We start from the raw sequence: 20,869 nt of genomic DNA on the forward strand, positions 1-20,869 counted from the left end.
TAAATATCTATTTGATATTGATAGCACAGAATTCTTTCAGCTGAACTTAATATTAAGTGGCAGTTGTTGCATAAACCAACACTGGACTATCAAGCTTCCAGATTAAAAGTTTTGGTCCTTCACATGTGGAACTCGGTGCTCTGGCTCCTGACAAACTGTTCTTCCACCAAGATACTAACACGAAGGATCAGTTCTTTGGAAAAGGGAATCTTTTAAGGAATATGTTACGAAGATGTTGCACACAGTTACATCAAGACTTGGAAAAAACCTATCAAAACAATACTAAGTCATAACTGTATTTGTTCCCATCTCTGCAGCTCATCTGCAATGGAAGAAACTATGTTCAGCCTTAAATAGAAGAAAAACTACCTCAGAAATATGCTTATGGTGAACAGGGTGGGGGTTTTATTATCTATTGATCACATTTAACCTCAATTACTCACTGGCACTATCATTAATTTCAGTGGGCTACATCACTGCAAATAAAGTTTGAACAGTACCTTGTGTTGTGTGAGTAATGGCATGTAGCTGTCACTGTAGAAAGATCTTATTTGACTTTGTTTTTTCAATATGCTGAAAGAGAAGTAATAGGTTTGCTTTTGTAAGGTCAGCAAGAAACAGAGTGATCATGGTTTCAGTAGTCAATCACAAATCAAAACATATACAAGAGCTATTTAATGTTCATTCATACATTTTAGATTTATACGGTAGTAATTCAGTATTTGGTATCAGGCTCATACCTAAGATCTTATGAAGAGTCATGAGTTTGCTGTACTACAAGAAAATGTGGAATGATTAATAACAAAAAATACCAAGATAGTTCATCTCTGAGGTCTTTATCTTGTCATACCATCCACCATAAATAGGACCTTTTTCAGAGCCCTAGTAACTTCAGCTATGGCTTACTTGAGCATTACAGATGTGTTGAAGGGGAAGCAATTACCACTTCAGGCCTTTTTTTTCTAGCAGCAAGCACACAGAACCCTGCATTCTGATGAGCTGTCTGTATTTACATTCCACAGAAATAGAAAATTATCTAAAATTATATGATAAAAACTAAGATAACTTGAAATACGATTTAATTGAATTAATATGCCGGTTAGCTTAGCAGTCGTTTCTTGACTTACTGACAGAAAAGCTTTGAAAAATCTAGTGCTTTCTCAAGTGGGAGATTGCCCCAGGAAGTAATTTTGAGAGAAATTTTAGCAGCTTGACAGCACTGCCTCCACTTTAGCTGAGTTACTAATTGGTAAGAATTAGAAACTTATTGGCACTAATCAGGAAACTACCACCTATGCCTCTTTGAACAATAATACAAATAATTCAGTAGTATCCCAAATCTGCAAGCACATCATTATGCTGGGGTCCCTATTTCCTTGTGTTAACTCATTAGTAAGTAGGCTGCAAGGTCAAACAATGGTAACATCATCCATCTTGTTTGCAAATAGTCTAACATCCTGTCCATGCACAACAAATAACAAATAAATCATAATAATAGACTATATCAGCCCCAAGAGATAAATGTAAGAAAAATTTAGTGGCTCTTCTCTTATACATTCAGCATCCCAGGAAAATCGAGATTGATGTTAGAGCAAGGATATGTGATTTGATGGGGCTCTCAGAGCATTTAATCTCTGTTTTCTCCACTGCAAATTATTCTAATATCTTGAAAAAGTTTAATGGTTTAGGCCTGAATTATTTTTTAATAGGTTCCAAGTGATCGAGGCCATTATAAAATCCTATAGATGTAATGACTTTAACAATACAGTTCCATGAAAGCACCCATTAGAAAATAAACGCTGAGCCTGAAATGCCCTGAGGTGTCACCGGAGGAGGTCCTTGTTCCATTGCCAAGATGTGTTTAAGAGTGCCCCCCATCATAAGGTGGACTATGAGGTCATGTATAAATGCAGATCCTAGAGTTCAGGATAGGAACCAGTAGTTTAATGGGAAAAAAAGCAAAAAAAAAAATAAACACAAACAAACAAAATCCCCAATAATTTCAGAATACCACAGAATTTATTTTTCTTGTACAATTTTGATCACAGTTTACACAGTGGAATGATCTAGACCAGTCTCGTTTATCAGAAATTCAAAAACTTAAATTAAGCCTGAAACACTGGTGTTCTCTTGAATAAGAGCAAGAGAAAGATGTGGATTTGTTGTGTAAACACATCAGTAGACTCTTTTGTAAGAAGTGAAGCATGGTTCGGCTTTTGATGTGCAGATGCTGACATGCTACCGCTGAAAAAAAAAGATTAATTTATTAAAATGAAATCCTGGTTTCTTTAGATTCCTTGATCAAATAATAAATCTTCACTTCAGCAATTAGCTCATTTATTACCTGACCCAATATATGCTAAGTGGCATTGCTTGTTTATATTTTAAAGCAACATGATGATCTGAGGAAGAATTTACTAATGAATAAAAAAGAGAGCAATGCATAGCAGTAATACTCTTCCTCAGGGTTCTGCAGCACAGGGCAAAGCAGAATCTGTCTCAAAAGCAGTGTTCCATTAACACAATGAGATTTCAGAATTATAAGAGTATTTTAGATTTACATTGTGCTTTGTTAGAATACGTTACGACTCTAACACAAAAAAACCCCCGCAAACATGGATAACAAATCTCTTCAGAGTAGGAGGGGACCCTAAGAGGGGTTATTTGTTATTTGGGAGAAAAGCCGATAACAAATCATTAGCAGAATCTTTGGTTTATATAAAATTATATTATTAACTCATAAGTAGAGGCCAGAACTATGGCTGTATTTGAAAGAAACATTAAACAACTTCAACTGCAGAAAGCACAGCAAAATTTATTCTGGACTGAGCAGCAGAAACTTGTATTACAAGTAATGCCTTCTGTAGAGCAGCAGCTTGCTAGCCATGGAAATCTGTCTAGAAGCTTTCTCCTTTCTGCTTGGTCTCAGCTGGGAGCCTGGCTTCACCTCTGGAGAAACTCCCATTGGGGAATGGAATTTAGTCCATGGATATCTCCTAGCATAACTCCACTCTGAAAAGTCCTAAGCACAGGCTTGCTCTCTCTGGCTGGTTCACCTGGACTTGGTTTCATTGCAGGTTTCACCAGTTACTCCAAGGTACCAATCTGAGAGCAGACAAGAGCCCAGAAGGAGTGATCAAGCAAGTCTTGCACAAAGTGTATGAATTCGTAGGCTTAAGTCTAGAAACACAGAGGGTGTTCGTTTCCTTTCTTGTCTTCAACAATTTTTTGTTAGCATAGTCTTCTGTTCATGAAGACCAAGAGGGTATTTTAACCAAATTCTGGTTTTACTGTAAAAAAAAATATTAACTCTTACCTATTTTTTTTTTTCAGTGTTTATTCTCTGGCAGTGGAATAGTTACACAGAGCATCCTACAATATCACTGCAAGACGACCCTTTTAATTTTATGGGACTAGAAAAAGATTTCCTTTTTACTAAAATGTAGGCCTAACTTCTTCAAATAAAGCGAGTCTGGGATGGACTTCCTATCTGAAGGATTAGTCTTGCTCCTTCAAAGCAAATGGCTTTTTTAAAAACTGCTAATCAGAACCAATTGTCATTTAGTTTTACAACTTTGACAAATAATTTTTGGAAACTATGACTCATTTTATCCCAGCTCAGTCATGATTTTCCCAAGATGTACAATCCATAGGATAAACCCAGCTGTGCCAAATTGTACTAATCTGGACATCTGGACACAATGTATCAGAAGCATGAAGGCAATAGGAAAAAAAAAATAAAAAAAATCCCACCCAAAACAAACAAAACCCAACACCTCAGCTCCTTTCACAAAAATGTTCTCACATTGAAAGAAAAAATAATACAAACTACACCCATGGGTGTCAGTTCTACAAAGCTGCACAGTAGAGCATTAGTATACACTTTCTTTCTGCTTTACAAATCAGATGAAACCGGCTTGTTTATTTCACCTAACTTGTTATATAGCATATAGTAGAGCATCACCTATGACTCCAAGGGAAAATCTTACAGAACTACACTTGAAGTGCAACACAGAAAGATTTCATATGCCAAGGTCCATGACAGCAACCTGCAAAACTGCTTGCATAGCAGAAGGCCAAGAGCTCTTCAGTTTACAGCTGTAAAATTTGTTAAGTGCCTGAAGTTCTGCTCTAAGCAATTTGACATAGGTAATCTGTACAAAATGTCCTCGAAACTCCCTTGCCTAAACCTGTAGTGACTAAGAAACCTGGCATTCCTGAAAACTGCTTGCATCTTTCTGTCTACAACACAATCTATGTAGGATGTCCACACTCATCCGAACATTGTTCTGAGAGGCAATATGTAACTGTGGTGGTTTAGCAAGACTCACAAGGACTCCTTTGCACCTGACAAAAGAAACACAATTCCTATTTCTAGTTCCCTACTTTTGGAGTAAATAATAATCTTTAATCAACCTTGCATTCATGTAATTTCTTCTCTGTTTCACAGAAACACTCTAAAATATCTCTTTCCAATGTACATATTTCCATTTAATTTTGTTATTAGTACTATGCACTTGTTATTCTCCCAAATGAATGAAGTCTCTGCATAATGAGAACAGAGAGGAAGATGATACACTGCTGCAGGCTGTTAATGCTCAGTTGCAAATTAATAGGACTATTATCAATGAGATAAGCTGACCTGCTGGTGTGAGCTGCATTTGCCTAGAGAGTCCCATCAAACACTAGTTTTCTGAATGGCAGTGGACAATCTCATACCTCTCCTTTGGAAAGGTCTGATTAATATGAGCACCCACTATAATAACCTCTGAGACAATGAACAGACTCTCCAGCTCCCAGTCTGGTCCTTATATGATCAATCAGGTATGAAAGGAAAATTGTTCCTTTCAGAAGAAAATAAATGAATATATCGTAGTAGGTAATTAAAGAGGATGCTTTGATACTCTACAAATCCTGTTTATCTCCTCCCATTTTCCTAACTTGCCAGCTACAGAATTACTGGAGCTTATTTATATTAGACAAGGAAGCATTAATTTATGATGGGGTGTGTCTTCATCAGTTAGCTTGAAAAAATGATGAGTGCCAGGGCACAGGATGTAGCCATCAGGAATTTATAAACAAAGATGCTCTGCAGCTGCCTTGATCTGGGTGTTCGCTTGCAATGTTAAGTTATTTCAGGAGTCACGAAACATATTTAAAACTTATCATACGCCTGGACCATTTTGGGGTTATAACTGTTTGTGAAAGAATAGAATTGCTCATATCTTAGAAATTTTTTAGCTATCCACTATGTGGTAATTCATTATTCTACCTGGGTCAAGACACCGCATTGGCTGGAGATCCTGTTCATTGTCAGAGGGTTCCCAGCCCCCCCCTCCCACCTCCCCCACCCCACTCCTGCTCCGCCGGCAGTCCCCAAACTGCCCTGGAAAACCAGGTGCCACCCTGTCTGCTGGCAGTTTCACAGCCCAGCAGGGGTTAAGACCAGAAATCAGTCTGAACACCATCCAGTCTGACCTACAAAAAGTGGGCCTATTAGGGGCTCTTTTGCCATTTTTAGAGAGCTTAACAGACAATATAACCATCCCCAGCACCTCTGCCACAGGGCAATAGAGCCTGGTTATAAGGACATTAAGACAGGTAGTCAGGAGACAGGCCCTATTTCCAGTGAGGGGATGTGCATCAACTCAGGCTCAAGACATGCTTAACAATTGTTGGACTTTCATATCAAAGTTGGCTTGTGCTAAACTACTGCAAAAGAGACAAGATATTTATGCAGCTGGTCATGCTCTCAGTCCTTTATTAAAACTAGCCCTTCATCTCTCAGCATATTTTTTTTTTTTCCCTCTGTATAATGGGGATTGTACTTACTTCTTTTCAGAAGTATCTTGAGTGTTTCTGGTGAAAGAAGCAGTGGAAAAGCCGATTGAAGTAAAATAAGCTTTTTTTGCATTTTTTTTTTCTCTGAAGAGAACATCCTAGAAACTTTATGAGAAATTTTTTTGAGAATCTGTCTTACAGAATAAGAGCAGGAAAAGCTAACATCATAGTAATGAGTTGGTGGAGTTCTAAAGGGTCTTGAAAATGTAAAAAAAGCATTCTACTAACAGCAGTTTCTCACCTTCTCCTAAAATGGCCTGGATACCAAAACAAAAGGCAAGAAATACTACACTGAATTTTAGAAGAGGTTCCCAAGGTGATCTGGGGACTACTGATCAGAAAAATTAGTGGAATGTATAATGTAGAAGACAGTTAGTAAGTACATGGACAAATCATTGAGAAAAATCAATGTGAATTTTGTAGCAAGAAGTTTGGTCCTGCTCATCCTTTAAGAAATCAATAATCAGTTGGTATTCTATACTTGCGTTTCAAAAAGCTTTCAACAGCCCATTAAAAAAATCAAATCACTGTTTCTTTTTCAGAGGCTCTCAAGAACAGATAAATACTAAAAAATAGGAAAGAAAGGGTATGATTAAATAGCCAATTTTGTCAATGCGGGGAAATAACTTGTAGTCTCATAAAGATTTATGCTAGACCGTGTATTGTTACATACAGACATAAATTATTTGGAGACAGACTGCAGAGTGAAATGTCAAAGTTTGTTGACAGTACTGGGAGCACACAAGGCTGCAAAATTTGTTAACACTACTGTCAATAAACTCTCAATACTAAGTTACTGTGTGTGTTAAAACACAGGAGAATAGATTACTAAGTATGGACAAAATAAAAAAGGATGATAGACATGTAAAAGGTAATTTTACATTCGCAGAGAGGTGTTCTAAACTATCTATTATCTCTGAGGAAAAAGACTGCAGAGGTCTTGTAACTGAACTGGTGAAAACATTAGTGCAGGAGTTAATGATGGTTAAAAGAGAAAATGGAATGCTAAGGAATTATTGAGAAAAAACAGAGAACAAAGCTGAAAAGCATAATGGAACTTCATGCACGTGTATCTTGAGTATGTTGGCAATCCTCTCTCCCTGCTTTCACAAGGACATAATGGAAAAAGTACAAAGAAGAGCATCAATGATGAAAAAAATCACAGAAAATCTCCAAGAGAAAGGATTAGATAAACTAGGACTCTGGCCCAGACAAGAGATACTGTAGGCAGCTTTTTATAGAACTTTAAGTGAAATCATGTGTGAAAATCACTGTTGAAATTGAGAACCATAGAATTATCATTTAGGTTGGAAAAGACTTTTAAGATAATGAAATCCAACCTTTAACCCTACTCTACCATGTTCACCCCTAAGCCATATCCCCAAGCAGCACATACACATGACTTTTAAAACACACCCAGGGATGGTGACTCAACCACTTCCCTGGGCAGCCTGCTCCAATGCCTGACAACCCTTTCAGAGAAAAAAATGTTCCTAATATCTAGTCGGAACCTCCCCCAGTGTAGCTTAGGTTGTTATTGTGGTTTGGGACAACATGATAACAAAAGAAACAGCTCCATGGCCACTAATTCAACTACACACACACACACTGGCATGAGGACAAACTTTGAGACGAAGGACAAGGAGAGTTCTTCACTGATTAAGGTTTCGGGCAAAACAGACTCAACTTGGGGAAAAAATGATAATTTAATTTCACACTAAGCAAATACACACAGGACACAGACAACACAAAGAGCAGTGCTTGCATATGTTACCCCACCCCTCCCTTCTTCCCCAGCCCAAATCACTTTATGCCTGGTTTCTCTCCCTCCTTCCCCCCAGTGGCACAGGGAGACAGGGGGTGGGGTTTAGAGTCAGTTCACTTCTCTTTTATGAGTCCATCCTACAAGGTCCAGAGCAAGCTGCTCCAACGTGGGCTTCCCACAGAGTCATGGGATCTTTTGGAAACAAATTCCCCTCGTGCTGGGGTCTTCCAAAGCTGCACAACCAGAATCCACAGGCAGCAAATGCTCCGGCTACAAAATCCAAGTCCACTGACCAAGTTCACCTCCCCTGGCTCCTTCAGGGAATGTTCCACCACGTTCCTCCATGAATGCAGGGGAACAGCTGCCATCTCACCATGGGTTGCAGGGAAACTTCTGCTCGGACACCTTTTTCCCTTTCTTCCTCACCGACCATCAGCAACGCTCTCCTTCCCCAGCACCAGTCTTCTCCCTCAAGTGCCTCTCTGCTCAGGTGTTATAGCTGTTCTTTCACATGTTAATCACTGAAGCACATCTATTGTCCCTCTAATGGAGCTTTGGCTGGGTTTTGGAAGCAGGGGGAGTTTCTCAGTTTCTTACTGGAGCCACTCCTATGGCCCTTCCCCTGCTACCAAAAACCTACCAAACCAAACCAGAACAGTCGTTCCTTCTTGTCCTGTCACTATTTACTTGTGAGAAGAGACCAGCACCTACCTTTCTACAAGGTCCTTCAGGTAGTTGTAGAGGTCTCCTCGCAGCCTCAGCCTCCTTTTCTTTAGACTGAACAGCCACAGTCCCTCAGCTGCTCCTCATAAGACTTGTTCTCTAGGCCTTTCACCAGCCTAGGTGCTCTTCTCTGCACCCTCTCCAGCACCTCCATGTTTTTCTTGTATTGAGGTGCCCAAAACTGAATACAGTACTGGAGGTGAGGTTTCACCAATGTTGAGTATAGATAGAGGATCACTTCCTTAGAGCTGCTTGCAACACTATTTCTAATACAGGCCAGGATGCTGTTGGCTTTCTTGGCCACCTGGGCACACTGTTGGCTCATATTCAGCCACCTGGCAATCAGAACACCCAGGTCCCTTTCTGCTAGACAGTTTTCCAGCCACTCTTCCCCATGCCTGTAGCATTGCATGGAGTTGTTGTGGACCAAGTGCAGGACCCGGCACTTGGTCTTGTTGAACCTCATGGAGTTGACCTCAGCCCATCAGTCCAGCCTAAGTCCCTCTGTAGAGCCTCCTTCCCCTCAGGTAGATCAACTCTCCCTCCCAACTTGGTGTCATCTGTAAACTTAGTGAGGGTGCATTCTATCTCCTCATCAAGATCATTAATAAAGATATTAAAAAGAAGTGGTCCTGGTACTGAGCCATGAGGACCCACACTTATGACCTGCTGCCAGCTGGATTTAACTCCATTCACCACCGCTTTCTGGGCCTGGACATCTAGCTAGTGTTTTACACAGCAGAGAACATGCCCATCCAAGCCATGAACAGCCAGTTTTTTCATCAGAATGCTGTGGGAGACAGTGTCAAAGGCTTTATGGATGTCCAGGTAGGCAATGTCCACAGCCTTTCCCTCATCCTCCAGGTGAGTCATCTTGTCATAGAAGATCAGATTTGTCAAGCAGGACATGCCTTTTATAAACCCATGCTAACTGGACCTGATCACCTGGTTGTTCTCTATGTGGTGTGTGAAGACACTCAAGATGATCTGCTCCATGAGATCAGACTGACAGGTCTGTAGTTTGCTGGATCCTCCTCCAGACTTTATTGTAGATGGGTGTCACATTTGCCACCCTGCAGTCTGCTAGGACCTCCCCAGTTAGCCAAGACTTCTGGTAAATGATGGAAAGAAGGTAGAGAGGGAACTGCTTGTTGTTTATCCTAACTGAAGAATTATGGGAACTCAGATGAAAAGTTGCAGACCAGGCAAACAAATGAGGATACATGAATTAAACTAAAATTTCATTGTCACTTGAAACTGTAGAGACCTACACCGAGAGCTTCAAAATCAGATTAAACAGATTGCTGGATGATAGTCACCCTAAAAATAATTTTAAAATAATCTAAACTCTATATTTGAATATTCACAAGCCAGTGGTTGTTGGTCTGGTATGAGGAAGAAGTGTTTACACCATTTCCCACCCAGAAACTGATTACTAGTCATTGCTGGAGACATGCTGCTGGAGGATGCTGCAAAGTCATATAGAATTCTGAACCACTAAGACCATTCTTGGTCTTGGTATTACTATAAATTTTTCACTTGTGAGAAGCTAAAATCAAACTCTCTGTTTTGTTTTTTTTTTTGTTTTGTTTTGTTTTCAGGTTAGCAATGACACACTGTAGCTGTCTGATGTGAAAATTAAAGTTCTGAGCCTTAGAGAGAGTGCAAGAATGTCCTATTTGTTCCCAGTAGTGATACTAAATGCTCTTCATGTAAAGCTACAAAATAAATCTCACCACAAAAGACCTGTAAAACTCCCTGCTAAATTTTATTTTTAAAATCCACTACACTATTAAACATGCTGTAGTTTATTCCTCTGCAAATGGTATTCTAAACTGAAAATGAAATCCTTTGAGTTATATTGGAACAAACTGAGTACAAAAATGTATACTCTCCCTTTCTCCTTCCCCCTTTCTGTTGGAATAGATGCTACAGAGAAAGAATCATATGAGTGTAATGTAAGCAATGTAAATTAAATGTTTGTTTATTAGTATTGAGTTTTGCACGTATGTTATAAACATTCCCCTCAAGTTTTAAGATATATTGACTAGATGACTAGGAATTTTGCTAGTTATTTAGGATAACAGATAAGATTAAATTAACTTTACTGTCTAAGTTATGCAACATAATAATTGTGGAACTAAACGACTGCATTTTCCTCTCTTAGATTTTTCCATTTAATTAGAACATTTAAGTGTTAAAACACCTATTCAGGAAAACAGTAATGCACATATTTAACTGTAGTATAATTTATCCACCAAGATGTGTGTTTGTTGTTCCTATGCCCTTGCATGCTTTGGGGCGGCACAGCCTTAACCAATAAAGCTGAAATTCTGAGGAGGTCAAACAAAACTCGCAAAGGACCTAATAAGTTGCATTTGGGTGCAACTCCATAATTTTTTGCAACCCTACTGATTACAGCTGGCCTGCTGACTTCACCTGTTCAGCATTCATTGCAGAACTGCAGTGAAAATCAGACTACAAGAATAAAAGTTTGAATTTTAAAAGCATTTTTCCACCATTCTGCACATATATTATAAATCCCTTGTTATAGCTGTTAATGTTATGTGGCTGTGATACAAAAAAGATGCCAGGAAAGTTTCCCCACTTTTATGTCTGGTAACTTTTCCAGTCAATTCATTGAGATAGTCTGGAAGGGACAATGTGCTAGGATGCTGTGCAAGCTCCAAAGGATCTGGGTTGCAAAATGCCAGCAAACTGGCTCTCTTGGCGCTGTTCCATGGCTGGGAAAGGTATAGATAGTTTTAAGCCAGATCTACATATGGAAAAACATTGACTTTCCCCATACAGTATGTCTACCTTCTGGATTAATTTATGTTTACACTGGCAAACTTGTTATTGAAGTACTGTCATTTTTTTACAAATGTTGTTTGCATTGCTCTTATTTTGGTAATGAAAAAATATACCTCGCAGCAGCAATTCTCACTCTGTCACAGACGACAGGAAACAATAAGTTTATTCTTAATTATTTCACCTGCTGAACAAAATCCTTTGACTCAAGAAAAACGTGAGATTGATATGTTAAAAACATTGCCAATGCACTGTGTTCCTAAAAAAATAATATTATTTTCTCTTTGCTGTTTTGTCCTAATTTGATTATAGTTATTTTCTCATGTGAAGCTGAAATAAAATATTTATACAATATTCCTAGACTTAAATGGCAAAGCATGAGCACCAGTCAGACACAAATATGTATCACAGGCCACTTCACCCCTGGATCAGATTCTATGTTGTGTCCAGGCAGATGTGGACACTGAAAACTGACTTGGGAGCTGAGGGCTCCATCTTGCTCTAGATCTGCATCACAGTCTGTGCAATGCCATTACTGCAAGTCACCCCTATCCAGGCAGGGGCTGCATCCAACTCAGTGGTATAAGTTATACAAATAAAGACTGTTCAGATGAATAGCAGCATGGAGCACAACTCTAATTAAAATAACATGACAATTACATAATTTTTTGCCCCACTATTCTAGACAGCCTTGAACCTTCCTTCTGCAGGCAAAAAGGGGATGGCATAAAAGCTATATTCATGTTTTTTGGATCTCAATCTTATAAAGATTTAGGAATGTCTTTTAATTTTCTTATGTTGAGACAGATCCTCTATTCCTGCAAATTTACATTGCTATTTTGAAGTGATTTATCAGCTCCACCTGTGAAACACCTGCCTTTCATACTAACTATTTTAACTTCATGGACATAGACATATGTATAATTATTTGAGAGAGCTGCATCTCTTAAGTTTTGCACAGAAATGTTTAATCTCCTGATCTTCATTTTTGTCTTCTTGTATTCTGTTGTAGAGTATTTTCTTGTTCTTCTCCTGAGGGAATGACGTTTGCTGTTTTGTTATTGTCAAAGATGATGATGTTACATGACGTTAGATGGATGCATTTAAAAACATTTATGTTTCTAAAAGTACGCCTACCTGAATGTAAGAATGTTTTTTCTTCTGTTGGTTGTTTCTCTGTCAGAAAGCTTGAGCTTTCATTATAAACAAAAAATTATGTTCCAGGCATCAATTTGCTAAATGGTCCTCTAAGATCCCTGAGGTCTTCTTGTGCAGATATGGCCAATTTGTGAGTAATCTCATCATACTAACGTGGAGAGTGTAGACCCCTTTGTCCCTCTGTCTGCTGGGTCTGCCTCTCTCCTCACCTAGGTGGCTTTGGGGACGTGTGCAGGGGGTTAGGCACTGGGTGCCAGGCACAGAGGGAAAGGTGCATGATGACTGCCCTGACACAGCAAAGCAGGTGGTCTGTGGGATGACAGTTGTTACTGCCACTTGTTTGGGTGCAGTTAAACTTATGACCATTTGGGTACAGAGCTTATAAAAGCATGGAGCATGAGAGAGATTATGTCACATGTATAATTTTAATTATATATTTTCTTTTAAGTTAATTATTCCTGGGGCCAGAAAATATTATTTATGTAAATGGAAATGCTTTTTCAGAGAAGAATTTGGGATCTTGTGAATTTCAGAACAATTATTTTTTACTTTCTCATTTGAAGCTTTCTATTTTCATCCCAATAATGTAAAAGTATTTAATTCTGGTATTGCCTAAATATTTCTTTGGTATATTATATTATATCGTAACCTTTTGTCACCATGAAATATATTTGAATGGTAGATAATGCAAACTTTTTGGCAATGTCACTAGACTGTTTTCATACCAACATGTTCAGAACTACAAAGCTGCATTTTTTAGCACAGTTCAGGATAAAACCAGTAAAATTTTAGAATTTCCTTTTTTGATCTAGTAAGTTCAATTCTAGTTCAAACAAATCTATGAAACAATATTTGAATGGAATCTTTCTTTCTTTCTTTCTTTCTTTCTTTCTTTCTTTCTTTCTTTCTTTCTTTCTTTCTTTCTTTCTTTCTTTCTTTCTTTCTTTCTTTCTTTCTTTCTTTCTTTCTTTCTTTCTTTCTTTCTTTCTTTCTTTCTTTCTTTCTTTCTTTCTTTCTTTCTTTCTTTCTTTCTTTCTTTCTTTCTTTCTTTCTTTCTTTCTTTCTTTCTTTCTTTCTTTCTTTCTTTCTTTCTTTCTTTCTTTCTTTCTTTCTTTCTTTCTTTCTTTCTTTCTTTCTTTCTTTCTTTCTTTCTTTCTTTCTTTCTTTCTCTCTCTTTCTGTTTCTTTCTCTCTCTCTCTCTTTCTCTCTTTCTTTCTCTTTCTCTTTCTCTGTTTATCCTTTTTTGTTTTTTGTTTGTCTTTGTCATTACTCTGGCATGGATCCTACAAGAATTTTTTTTTCCCCCCATACTTATGTTAGGCACTTCCATTAATTTTATGGAGCCTAATAAACATAATTTAAGGATATTTGTATGATGGTTATTAGTAGTAAGTATAAATACTTTTTTCTCCCTGGCATGGAACTACTTAAGAACACTGTTCTTAACTGGGTAAAGCAAATCAAATTACACAGTTATTTAATACCAGCATTGATTTCAGGGACATTCAGTGCCAAAGGTATTAGTGAGCAGAGGTGTAGTCAGAAGATAGTAACCTCATGAATATGGAGTTTACTGTAAACCCTGCTCAGTGTGTTTTATACTTTTCTTCTGCAAGTCTTACCATTAGTTTTCTACTCTTTTTGATTAGTCCAGAGTTGGACTCCATATTTGCTGATATTGACTCCATGAATAAACGTATTTGCATAGTGAAACCTAACTGCCAATTTCCTCACCAGAAATACATAAAACTATTATTATATAACATTTGGTAGCAAAAGGGATATTTGACGAAGAATATAACATTATTGAGCTGATGGAATGATTCTACCAAGTCGAAATGAGAACTCTTTCAGTTGTTCTAAAAGTTGCATGGACTGCTGGATTTAATCTATCCTTCTTGGCCCAAATGTACTTAAATGGCTTAAGTGTTGCCATTGGAAAGGGGGATGTCTTTGTATTAGATATTTTGTTTTCCTCAATCCTATACTTCCCTGCTGCCACTCCTTAGTTACACATGCAGTGTCCATGCCTCCATTTTACTAATTCTATTTACATCCAAAAAGAAAATAATCTGTATAGTAAAGAATAATGTTGCATTACAAAATAAATGGCAGGGACTGTTACTTTGTAACTCCTTGGCAGACTCTGCAAGGAACTAACCTGGGACAATGGAGGCTTAGTTCCAATCTTTTCCATATAAAACAGCAAGAGGATATCAGAGCCATTTAAATTTCCATGTCCGTAAAAAATTTCTGAGTTCCAACAACAATAAATGGCAAGAATGAAGAAAAATACCAGCATATATTTGTATTGTGAGATCATTTTAATCCTGAATATGCATGTGTTGATCTGTGTCTACCTCATTGTTGCAGGAAAAAAATTGGTGGAAATAAACAATTTTATTTTGCTTTCTATTTGAAAAGCAAATGTATGTATGCATGAGGAAAGATAGGTTACACATTTCCCAAGTTTCTCATTGCTCTTTCATTGAATGTCTGCTTACACTCGCATGTTCATTATGCATCTGGCAGCCAGACTCTGAGCCTTACATGATTTTAGCTTGAAGCTTTCTGGTGCAACAGAGATACTTCTTTGTGGTGCCAGCTCCAAAAAGATGACCATGCTGGACAGGCTGCTCTCTGTGCAGGCCATATAAACACTGCTTGGTCAGATCTTTTCAGTGTAGGCAGCAACCTCAAGGGTATGATGCACTCTGACACCCATGAGAGAAATGCAACAACAACCCATAGCAGTCTTTCTTTCACAGGCCACTGAACAATACAGGTGAAAATATAGGGTTTCCTGGTGAGGAAGAAGCCTTGCTCTGAGCATGGCAAGACCTTTCTGACAGAGCATCAGCAGGGAAAGGCATACTCCCTGTGAAACACAGCCCGTGAGCTGTGTGGACCTGGCTGTCATTCTTCACCGAGCTGGACAGTGTACTGTGCTTGACCGTAGATGTGCCAACCACATGCTTGTGCAGTTGCTGGACACAGATTGTTTCCTTTGCAACATAAGAACCATGTGTATTTGGTGGGGACGTGACAGTAGGGCTAGGTGAGTCAGGATGACGCCTCTCAAGCTTGACGGCTTGGAGTGAGAAGGAGAAGGTTGAGTACAGGCCTACACTGGTTATACATTTCTGATTGTCCTGATTTCAAATTGCTGTTGAAACATAATTCATGAATTATGCAGTAGAGAGTGACAGATAAACAAAGTTTCAGAGAGGTTCTTACTGCTTTTGAGATGGTTGTGTTAGATTGTTTTCTGCAACTTTTTGTGAAACTCCACAATCCCATGCATGCAGTACTTTAATCCAAAAATCCTTTAACGCTGTCTGCCATGTACATATTGTCAGGGGGCTGAAGAGCACCCCCAACTCTTTCCACCCCTGACCAACCCCTGGGTCTCCCTTCACCTGCCCACAGCCCAGAACACCATGTCAGAGCTCCCTGGGACTGTCAGGCCCTTCCCTTGTGACACCACAACAGGGCCAGTCTGCAGCTCCCCACAGCCTGCCCCTGCCCAACCACGGGGCCTGCTGAGCCAGGACTACCTACAGGTCCATGTCCCAGCCTCAGCCACCCATGATTCAAGGAGGGTCCCAATGGCCAAGGCTAGGGTTGCCCTGGTGCCCCTCAGTTCCCTGCTCCTGCCTGGGGCAGTCGGATGGGCCCAGGCTGCCAGGTTTTGCCCTGAGACCCCATGGGGAGCCCCCACGTTCCCAGCCCCAGTGCCAAAGGGAGCCACCCCACTCCTGCTGCACCTGGAGATGTGTAAGAATAGTCAACTGAGTGTACACAATTAGGTTTGTCCTGAAGTGTTAAAGGATCAGGGCTATGCTGAGTGATTCACGTGTAAAGTGATTTCTAAGTGCACACATTAAGTTTGCCATAAGAAGACATAAGAGCTTTGCAGCGATACAGCTATACCTGGGTTTCCTTTAATATTTCAAATATAAGAAATTGGATTAAATGCACCAGGCATTACAGGCACCAGGCATATCCTTACAAACATTTCAAAGTGTAAAATACTGTCTATAGTGTTAGGAGCAGAGGAATATTGAGTTGATATACAAATTGATCATGCTTGCCAATTGTATTTTAATCTTGAACAGATCTGACTAAAAGCTTCCTTTTAACTCTGCAGCTAATTGAAGAACTTAACAAAAAAAAAAAAAAAAAAAAAAAAAAAAAAAAAAAAAAAAAGGATGACCTCTTACTGTGTTTTTTCTTCATTTCTGTCAAGAGGAAAGATTCAGATGTTTCTTTGTAACTTCCCCAATCCTTTTTCGTCATAAGCCCTTCAACCTAACTGCAATTATTTAAAACATTTTGGTGGAAATCCCTCTACAATCACAATGATTTATCAGAGTGGTTGCTTCACAGTTGACAGGTCAATCTACAGATACACTTGAGGATGACAATAATTAAAAAGGCCTTGATAAAATGTGATACAAAAACTGGGCTTTGTTGCATATATTTTGAACATTAATTTAGTGCTTGCTTAAAATCCCTGGCAGTCCAACTACAAACTCTTACTGTGTTTTTTCTTCATTTCTGTCAAGAGGAAAGATTCAGATGTTTCTTTGTAACTTCCCCAATCCTTTTTCGTCATAAGCCCTTCAACCTAACTGCAATTATTTAAAACATTTTGGTGGAAATCCCTCTACAATCACAATGATTTATCAGAGTGGTTGCTTCACAGTTGACAGGTCAATCTACAGATACACTTGAGGATGACAATAATTAAAAAGGCCTTGATAAAATGTGATACAAAAACTGGGCTTTGTTGCATATATTTTGAACATTAATTTAGTGCTTGCTTAAAATCCCTGGCAGTCCAACTACAAAGATGAAGGCTTATTTTCTCCACAGTCCTTGGGTTTGTTGAGAGAACCAATAGGGGAGTCAATTATTTTATTTTATACTGTGGCTCAGTAACACACAAACATGACTTGCTCACATTGAATTGTGGCTGTACATGAATTTCACACAAACAGGTGAACAATCATGTACTGGTAATGATTATCAGCTGCTGCTGAGCTAGGTTGGATTTATATGAGAGATCTGGAAAGTCTTTGAAAAGACTTCTTAATTAACCTCATGTTAAAAAGGCTTCTCTGTAAAAACCCAAACTGGCAACTAGAATTTTAACAATGGAAAACTAGACTACCGCTGTTCATCTACCCTTTCTCCCTTTTAAGAAGTTTGACCATTTAAGAAGTTACCATTGATATGCTCCATTCTCAAGCTGCAGACCATCCAGCTTATTAAAAAGTTTTGCTTCACTCCATTATTTTTGGTTCTTTAATGATTTTGTAAGTCCCAAAGGCTCAAGTTCATTAACAGTGCTCCTTAGATTTTCCTTCTTCAGTTGTAGTGAACATAGTGAACCACTCTTTAACTGTATCTCTGCAAACTGTAGTTCCATCAGATGTACACAAACAATAATGAAGGATGCATTTAAAACAAGATCAAGTGTAACAAACAAAAAAACCCCACTGTTTGGTGTTTTAACCAACTACTACAATGTTTTTGAGAAGATTGGAATATGGGAGCAAAAAACACACCTCAAGTTTAGTAGCATCTTATTTTGGATAATGATGAGGGCACTCTGGAAGCAAAACATTTAATGTATGAACTGAATATTCCTTTTTTTTTTGATGGGCAGTTTTGTCCAAGTGTAGGTATAGATATACTAGATTATTTATAATGGATTATAATAATTATAATTAATTATAAGAAATAGCACAAAGATTTGGTGAAGAATACTTTAAAAATGATTAACAGATTATTTCATTGATGTCCGCATTGCAGGCACAGCAGTATTGAATTCATATTATTATGACAATCTGGTTTTGTCCACTAAAGTTTCCAATGGGCTTTCCAAGGGAGAAAATTTCAGATACTCTAGTTTTGGAAAGGGTCCCTACTTCTTATAAATTAGAAATGAGAACTAGACATCTAAATATCTTTGAGGATAGGGACCTAAATATTTAAGTTTTTACTGCATATGACAGTATAAGCCAAAAGATGCCTAATGATAGCTACAAAAATGTAATTAGACACTACTTCACAGAGAATGCTTGAGTCTATGTATGAGGCATTGCTGATTACCTTTGTAAATACCATTATGAGTGTTGTATCTAAGAGGTTATTTTGTAACTTTTTAGTAGGAGAGTTTTAATACAGGACAAATCACTGTGTAATAAATAATTCCTTTTGGCATTTATTTTTATTTAGTTTAAGTTCCTTAAAGGCTTTTTTTATTAGATATTCAATTTTTCTCCAGGATTAAGTATACTAAAAATCAAATCTAAAGTAAGCATTTCATAGTAGTGCTTTTTATGTATAGTTTTCTAATAAATCTTTAATTTTACAAACATCATAGAAGCAAAAAATGCAGAAAATGGGCATAACACTATCCATCACAAGTACAGTTTAATGACAAAGCTTGTGACTAGATTTTGTGCAGTTTGCATCAGTATTTGTGTTTCCAGGAAGTAAGCAGGTCGCCAATTTAGTAAGTACTTATGACTAAAAAAACATTCAGGTTTTTTACTGTATTTAGAGTGCTGACTTTCAGTTTTGCTTGAATATATTTTAAAACTAATTCTAAAATGAAAACCAAGCTTTTTAATCAGCTGTGACAAAAAAGCTATATGCAGTCTTGAAGAGCAGTTAAGAAAGATGGAAATAAATTATCTATTTTCAATACCAGTAGAGTCTCATTTTCCATTTATACCATGTCATTCTTGTTAGTTAAGGGAGTTGCCGTAAATTAGTTAGATCAGATGAAGTCTGTAACACTGTCACAAATCCTTTTTTCATCAAAGCAATCATTTTAAAGCATAAATAATCACAACAAAAGCTTTTATGTATTTTTTTCTGACTGTTTATTCATTTTTATTTATAAAATAATTAAAAGATAATGTATCAGAATCTTACATAACCAAAAAAACCCCACTAGTTTTAATATGGGATGGGTCATGCAGTGTGGGCAGAATAAATAATAACAAGTTTGGGTTTTATTCCAGGGGAGAGAGTATTTTTCTAGATTGAGTTTGACTTTTACCAACAGCTTCCTGACCTAGCTTAGTCAAGCTGAAGAAAAAGTTCTGAAGTATCCAAAATGGGCTAGCAAAGCCGGAATTTTTTGTGAACCATTGGAAAAGCCATGCATGATTTTGTGAGATTTAAAAAATATTTTAATCCAGAATGTTACATTTTCTCATAAATTTTTGGACCTTTCCTCACAAGGAATACAATTATCAATGTGAAAGTCAGGACTTCTTCCCATGTAAACTTCTGGTCCTATTTCAATATTTATTATGTTATATATATTAATGAAAACGGTGAATAAAGTCTAATTTTAAACAAGCAATGTTTATTCCCAGTGATAGTTGAAAATAAGCAGCCACCTCAGCATGACTAGGAACAAGTCTGCCTTCAAACATGCAACTAAAAAAAACCCAGCACATTTAAGTGGAATCAAAGCATAGATATGTCTCTAAGGATAAATAATCTGTTATACAGAACTGCTGACCTCAGACTCTAAGCGTATTTTAGTCTTTTATTAAGCCTATAGTTTGCTTAAATGGCCTTTTAATAATTTTCAAATATGGCATTAAAATACACTGTTCAACCTAAAATGTAGCATCTACTGAAGGCTTCCCTAGTATTTGAATTTGCCAGTTCCAGTTTTTGATAAACAACTAATCAAATAGTTTCAATGCCACATGTTACAAACATAAGATAAGATGTTTTCCATAGGTGACTATAAACTAAGTGAATCTTGCTTTCTGGCACAAGAATGGATTACCAGGAGTTTCCAGTTAGTCTTTAGTATAGTTGATCCTAAACATACTCTCTTCATCCTTAAGTAATAAGCAAAGTACATGCTACATATATGTATATATGCACACATTCATACATATACATAAGCACAGTCATATGCATGCACACACATATGTATGCCCAAAGAGCAAAATTTGAAAGTTGCATGACAAACATTGGGTTCCAAAACTATCAGATTTATATATATATATATATATAATTTTAAACACACATTTTTCTCCTAAGTTTTGAAAATTGTAGCTTCAGTTAATGTTCAAAGATGTGACATTTTTCAGAATTTACAGAGTATGTTGACTGTAGGTTTTGCAGTGCTATACAGGCATCAACATGACCACCTAGGATCTGCATCTGAGCTTAAAACACACATGTACTGTTGCTCAAATCAGTGAGAATAATTTTGGATGCATATGATTAGACAGTGTCTCAAACCAACCTCTTTGCTATTGGCCTGTTGAGACAAAGGTATTTACTGTGACATTCAGTGGCCTCAGTAGAAAAACCTCTTCATGATTAGAGTATTTGTTCTGGTGAAAATTGTATGAAAACTTTTCCTTCCTCCCACCCCATGGTTAACATTATGGAATAACTTTATTGAAAGACTGTAATATATGTTGGTCTAGTGTCTTACTTTAATTTGGACTTCAGAAGTTTAAGTACTTAAGAAAGTTTTTTTATTAGATTAGTTTCCTGGAGAGCTGCTCTGTCTCAAAC

Source organism: Chaetura pelagica, unplaced genomic scaffold (genome assembly GCF_000747805.2).
Source record: "Chaetura pelagica isolate M959 unplaced genomic scaffold, ChaPel_1.0 scaffold308, whole genome shotgun sequence".
Classification (NCBI taxonomy): Eukaryota; Metazoa; Chordata; class Aves; order Apodiformes; family Apodidae; genus Chaetura; species Chaetura pelagica.